The 6,571-nt window shown below is 39.2% G+C and overlaps 1 non-coding gene across 1 annotated transcript; it reads left to right on the plus strand.

The window, feature by feature from the left end:
* The first annotated feature begins 2,225 nt into the window (after window positions 1-2,225).
* LOC133878711 (small nucleolar RNA R71) lies at window positions 2,226-2,332 on the plus strand. The gene has a single exon (XR_009901963.1). It is a non-coding gene; the product is annotated as a small nucleolar RNA R71 (small nucleolar RNA).
* The last annotated feature ends 4,239 nt before the right edge of the window (window positions 2,333-6,571 follow it).

Consider the following 6,571-nt stretch of genomic DNA (forward strand, 5'->3'; position numbering starts at 1 on the left):
CTCAAAGTCTCAAAAATATTCAGAAGTTGCTTTTCTTTCTTTGGCTTTACTAACCTCTGAGGGAAAGTTGGTGCATTCTCCCTCTCCTTTTCACTTACCTTGGAAGTTATGGCTTCAGTTGTAGATGCCGGTATTGTCTCATCAGTTCCCACCTTGTTATCAATGGTGTTCCCACTTCTAAGGGTTGTCAGAGCTATAAGTTGCACATGACCTCTTGGATGGGTACTATTTGGGATGGAAATTCGCCCATTTTTCTCTCACTTAGCTTTTTGGCCATCTACCCCAATTGTGCTTCCAGTATTTGAATAGCTTAACTTGTAGTGGCCCCCAATCTTAGAATAGTTTGACTGGTATGAGCATTGGTATGTTATTGCGCAATCGAAAATTGGAGTATAGCACCTTCAAGGTCATTTTTCTTTGGCTCCGGATTCGGTTGGACCACTTGTAGTGGAGCTTGTTAGTTATTTCTATTAGTTTATAATTGCTTATATTCTGTTGGACAAAATCGCTTTGTCGTAATGATGGTTTTTTAACAGGGATTCCGCTATTCAGAAGTGCTTCAAGAAGATTCAGCATAGTTTACAAGTCAGAAAATTCGGTTCCCTGCCAGCCATCCAGACGACGTGTCATACCGTCCGGACGCCCAGCAGTCCATAGCATCATCCATCCGAACGACGTGGATTTCCGTCCAGACCTTCCCCTATGTTAAGAAGCTTTGAACTACTCCAGCTTGCATCCGTCCAGACGTTTCAGCAGCCTGTCCGAACGACACTCAGTGTTCGACCAAGCTTCAGGATTTCTTTCCAATACACAAATATGGGAAGATTGCTGCAACCGTCCAGACGATGTGGATTCCCGTCCGAACGTGCTAAATCCATAAGGCAAGTATCGCAATTCAAAACCAGACGTCCGGGACGCTAGTCATCATGGTCTGAACGCACGAGCATCAGATATGGAAATTGCGTGCATCAGATCAACCATTCGGACGACCATCCTCCTGGTCCGGACGCACGAAGCCTCTATATGGAAATTACTTGCAGTAGACGTGCGACCGTTCGGACGACAAGGCAACACCGTTAGGACCCGGCTCTCAAACAGGAAAGATTTTCAACGAAATTTTCAAAATTTTGGTCGCACAGTTGTCCGTCCGGACGGCACCCAGTTTTATCAAGCCAGACCCTCATTTGAACCCTCTGCCTATAAATAGAGGCCTCTGGGCTTAAGAACTGCAAGAATTTGGTATTGAATTCCATTAGTGCTTAGAAAGCTATATTGTGAGGTTATTGAGCTGAGTTGATCTCTCTTATGTCGTTGATGTGTGTGCTATTGTTGCGCTTAATCTAAAGTCTATCTTAGGGTTGGCCCTAAGGTAAAAGATTCTATTGAAGACCCCTTCAGGTAGGAGACCTGGTTGGGAGGCGTTCGTGTTAGGCTACACGTTAGAGTGCAAGGTACGACCACTGCATCTGGAGTATGTGAGTGCTACTATCTTGTAACTAGTCTTGTCTTCTGAATAGTAGATATCCTGGGTTTGACTGCCCCGAAGTGGTTTTTCTCATCTTGAGTTTCCACTTCGTTAACAAAAATCTTGTGTTATTTTATTTTCCGCATTAATTTGTTAACACGTTTTACACACACACACTTACTTCTTATTAGAAGTCAATTTACATTTTTCAATTTCCCTGCGGGAAATTTCTTTGCTCCCCTTGGGGATTCTACACATTCTGATTATTACTCCATGAAAGATTGGAGTGGTTTCACCACCCTGCATTGTAAGTGTTAGAGTATAGATTGTTTTCGGAGGATAGTTATTTTGGCCCACATAGTTCGTTTGCTCTTGATTTGTAAATGAAGAGATAGGGCAAATCTCAGTGGTGTGGTCAGAATGGGAATATATGGCACATACTTCAACTTGTACAATCTGTTGAATGGAAGAGATGCTATGAGTAGTCATGGCTTTTACTAGCATATCCAGCTTTCTCTCCATGGTAACCATCTGAGTTTGAACTTTGTCATTTATATTCACTTCATATATGCCCTTTCCTTTGAGTCCTTGCCTCCCTCGGGATGGTAATTGTTGGGAGTTCTCGCTTAAAGTCTTAAAGAGTTCTATGGCCTCCACGTTATTCTTTCCCATTAGCACGCCTCCACAAGCTGAATTTGCAAGACTTTTGTTAGAATCATTTAAACCTTCATAAAAGGCTTATACCCGATCGTCATGAGATATGTTATGATGTGGGCATTTTAGAAGTAGCTCATTGAAGTGTTCCCACGCCTCAAAGAATAGGTCTCCATCTTTTTGTTGGAAAGTTTGAATCTCCCTCCTTAATTGCCTAGTCCTTTGGGCTAGGAAGAACTTTTTGCCCAACTCCTCTCAGTTGTGAATAAACCCTACAACCAAAGAATTCAACCATAGCTTAGCATTATCTTTCAATGAAAAAGGAAAGAGAATTAACCTAATTCCTTCCGTGTTTAAGCCACGGATGTTTTGCGTTTTGCAAAGGCCAAAGAAGTCTCGAATGTGTAAATAAGGATCCTCCGTAGGTGTGCCTCTATAGTGTGGAACTATATTGAAATGATGAGGAGACACATAAAATTGCTTTGCACATTCGGCTAGAAAGCAATGCATGATGGTTGGTTTAGATTTTGTGGTATGAAGGAACTCTTCATCCGCTTTCGCATGGGCGGATTCTCTACACCTGCTTCTTCCATCCTTTCCCTAACTTCGAATATATTTTCTGTTTCAAAGATGTCTCTTTGTCTTCGAGGTTGTTGAGTAGTGCGCTCGATCTCTAGATCATAGGGAATGATATAGAAATTCTAAGATCGAGGACCTTCCATAGACAAAAAAAATAAAGTAGCAGTGGACAGCAGCTTCAGTGTTGTTATCTGGAAGAGGTACGCTGGATCCCTGGTACTTCTACGCTCGATCCCAGTTCCGCTTGTGCCCAGCTAAGGTGCGATTGATCTCACTACCGTAGACTAAAATTGAAATTCTGCAAAAAACAAATGAGAATAATTTTTTTAACTATTCTTTTTATTTTTTAGATGAACATAAACTCAAAAAACTAAAATAAAAGGAAACCCACAATTTAATACAATCCCTAGCAATGGCGCCAAAAACTTGTTGTGCAAATATCTACCTAAATAAATAGGTAAATAATTGTACGTTTTACTCGCAAGTGCACAAGATCAAAATAATAGTATAGAAGGCAAATAAGAGATCATTCCCACGATGATTGGTATAAATTATGCTTAAAGAGAATTTCCGAAATAAATATCTTGAATGAAATGAGATAAAATATTGAATTGAAACAATAAGAAGAAAAGGCAGTGCTTCGATATCCACCGCTAATCATACTCACTTAAGATTCACAATATCCATAATACTACAAACATAACATTATTCTTAATGTTTACCAGCCACATGGGCATGATATCTACTCCTAAAGCTATTGATTTCCTTAAGCAACGAGTTAGGCATGGTATCTACTCTAACTCTTTTCTTCTTTGAAGGATTTAGCATGGCACCTACTAAGTTTTTCTTCAAGAAAGCATAGAACTATGGAAATCGGTAAACACACTCATTCTGGAACATGACATCTATTCCAGTTGTCTTCATGTTGATTAATCCAAGAACCTGTGATGGAGTTCTTTTGTTACTCTATTATGCCGAGGACTCGGTCATCCAAATTGACATAAATAACAAATCCATACCACATGCATATGATGAACAAACATAAACATGCGAGGAGTTCAAGAAAACTAGAAATAATCAAGTTAAGCATCAATATATGAATTGTGGCATGGCAAATTGAACCTTAAAGAGACATGATTAGGGCTTCAAGCGAGCCCTAACTAAAGTATTAGTTACACATAATTCGGATGAAAATTATTATCATAAGAAAATAACAAAGAAAGAGAGAAAAACGGAAGAAACTAGAGAAAACCCCCTTCTTGAAGTAGCCTTTGATCCTTCCCAAAGTTTGTGTCTTTCTTCAATAGTTAGATGCCTATTCATAGGGATTAAAAGAACCCTAGAAGCTCTAGGAATCCTAGAAAAATCAGAACTAGTCCAAGTAGGGGAAGGACAACTCTTTCCTTTCCTGAATTTCCAATCTAAGGTGGAAAAGGACCGCAGCCGTGTACTGTACGCTCGCATGTGCTCGAGCCCAAGGGATGTGCACTCGATCCCGTGGCCTTCAGCATGCTTCCAAAGTGTCCTTTCAAGCCCAATTTTCACTAGAATTCTTGCATCTATCATATAAAGCCTTGAAACATGAAAACAAAACAAAATTAAACCAATAACAACGCTAAGGAATTAACATATACGAGTTAAAGGGCTAGAATGTGCAACATTCAGTGCTTAACACACCCCTAAACTTACATATTGCTAGTCCCTTAACAATACAAAGCAAAAAATAAACTGAAAAACAACAAGATAAATCATTCTTTCGTGGGATGTATGATTGCATAAAGTTTGTTGGTATTTTTTCTGGCAAATCCTCACAAGACTTCACTCGTCCACTAGGGAGTCCTAGGGATTTAAAAGGCTTGTTGTATACGCTAAATGCAATCGTACATCCCATGAAAGAAGAATTTATCTTGTTCTTTTTCAGTTTATTTTCTATTTTGTATTGCTAAGGAACTAGCAATATGTAAGTTAGGGGGTGTGTTAAGCGCTGAATATTGCACATTCTAGCCCCTTAACTAGCATATGTTAATTCCTTAGTGTTGTTATTTGTTTAATTTTGTTTTGTTTTCATGTTTCAAGGCTTTATATGATAGATGCAAGAATTCCAGTGGAAATTGGGCTTAAAATGACACTTTGGAAGCATGCTGAAGGCCATAGGATCGAGCGCACCAGCGCTCGAGCGCCCCATCACCTAGGGTTGAGGGCACATCCCTTGGCCTCGAGTGCATTTGGGTGTACAGTACACAATAGCAATCCTTTTCCACATTGGATTGGAAATTTAGAAAATGAAATAGTTGTCCTTCTCCTATTTGGACTAGTCCCAGTTTTTCTAGGATTCCTAGGGCTTCTAGTGTTCTTTTAATCCCCGTAAATATGCCTCTAACCATTGAAGAAAAAACACGCAAGCTTTGGGAAGGGTCAAAGGCTACTTCAAGAAGCGGGTTTTCTCTAGTTTTTCTCTTTTTCTTTGTTATTTTCTTATGAGGTTTAGTTAGGGATCGATTGAAGCCCTAATCATGTCTCCTTAAGGTTTCAAGTTGCCTTGCTACAATTTATATATTGATACTTAACTTGATTATTTTCAGTTTTCTAGAATTCCTCGCATGTTTATGCTTGATCATCATATGCATGTGGTATAAATTTGTTATTTATGTCAATTTGAATGACCGAGTCCCAGGCATAATTGAGTAACGAAAGAACCACATCATAGGTTCTTGGATTAATCAACATCAAGACAACTGGAACAGATGACATGTTCTAGCATGAGTGTGTTTACCGATTTCCATAGTTTTATGCTTTCTTGAAGAACAACTTAGTAGATACCATGCTAAATCCTTCAAAGAAGAAAAGAGTTAAAGTAGATACCTTGCTTAACTCGTGGCTTAGGGAAATCAATAGCTTTAAGAGTAAATACCATGCCCTTGTGGCTGGTACACATTAAGCATCATGTTATGATTATAGTATTGTGTATATTGTGAATCTTAATTGAGTATGAGTAGCGGTGGATATCGAAGCCCTACATTTTCTTCTTATTATTTCAATTCAATATTTTATCTCATCTCATCTCATTCAAGATATTTATTTAGAAAAATCTCTTTAAGCATCATTTATACCAATCCTCGTAGAAATAATCTCGTATTTGCCTTCTATACTATTGTTTTGATCTTGTGCACTTACAAGTAAAACGTACAATTATTTATCTATTTATTTAGGTAGATATTTGCACAACAAATCTATCAGCCAATTGCAAGATAATTGGTGTGGGCTTTAATTCCCCCAAACCAAGCTAGTAAATAAATTAAGTTTGGCAGTAGATTAACTCCAGCCCCCAAATCAAGGAAGGCTTTCTCAATCTTTTGGTCTCCAATAATGCAGGAGATGGTGGGAGCACTAGGGTCTTTGAACTTTAGAGGGAGAATATGCTGAAGGATAGAACTGACTTGCTCAATGAGAAATACCTTCTTTGGAGTGTGGGTCCTTGTTCTTTGCATAAGCAAGCACTTGCTTGATGGCATCAAGTAGTGGGAGGTTAATTTTTACCTGTTTGAGAAGGTTCCTTGAAACATTCTCGGAATGGGGCCCGAGGATCATATGGTATCTCAAGAGTGGGAGTGGATGAAGAAGAAGCCTCAATGTTTACTTGCTTACCCTCTTCGTTCTACAGATTCTATGGGATCTCAGTTTGCGCATCCTTCTTTTCTTGCTCATGATTGTCAACCCTCCTTCCACTTCGCAATATGGTGATGGCTAGAACTTGTTGATGATGTGAATTACCTTCTTCTACTATGTAGTGTTCCTACAAATTGGCCACCGGCTGACTTGGAAGTTTCCCATCTTCCCTCTTGTTAAGGGTATTAGCCATATCTCTCATCTGAG

The sequence above is a fragment of the Alnus glutinosa genome, chromosome 9 (genome assembly GCF_958979055.1).
Source record: "Alnus glutinosa chromosome 9, dhAlnGlut1.1, whole genome shotgun sequence".
In the NCBI taxonomy this organism is placed as follows: Eukaryota; Viridiplantae; Streptophyta; class Magnoliopsida; order Fagales; family Betulaceae; genus Alnus; species Alnus glutinosa.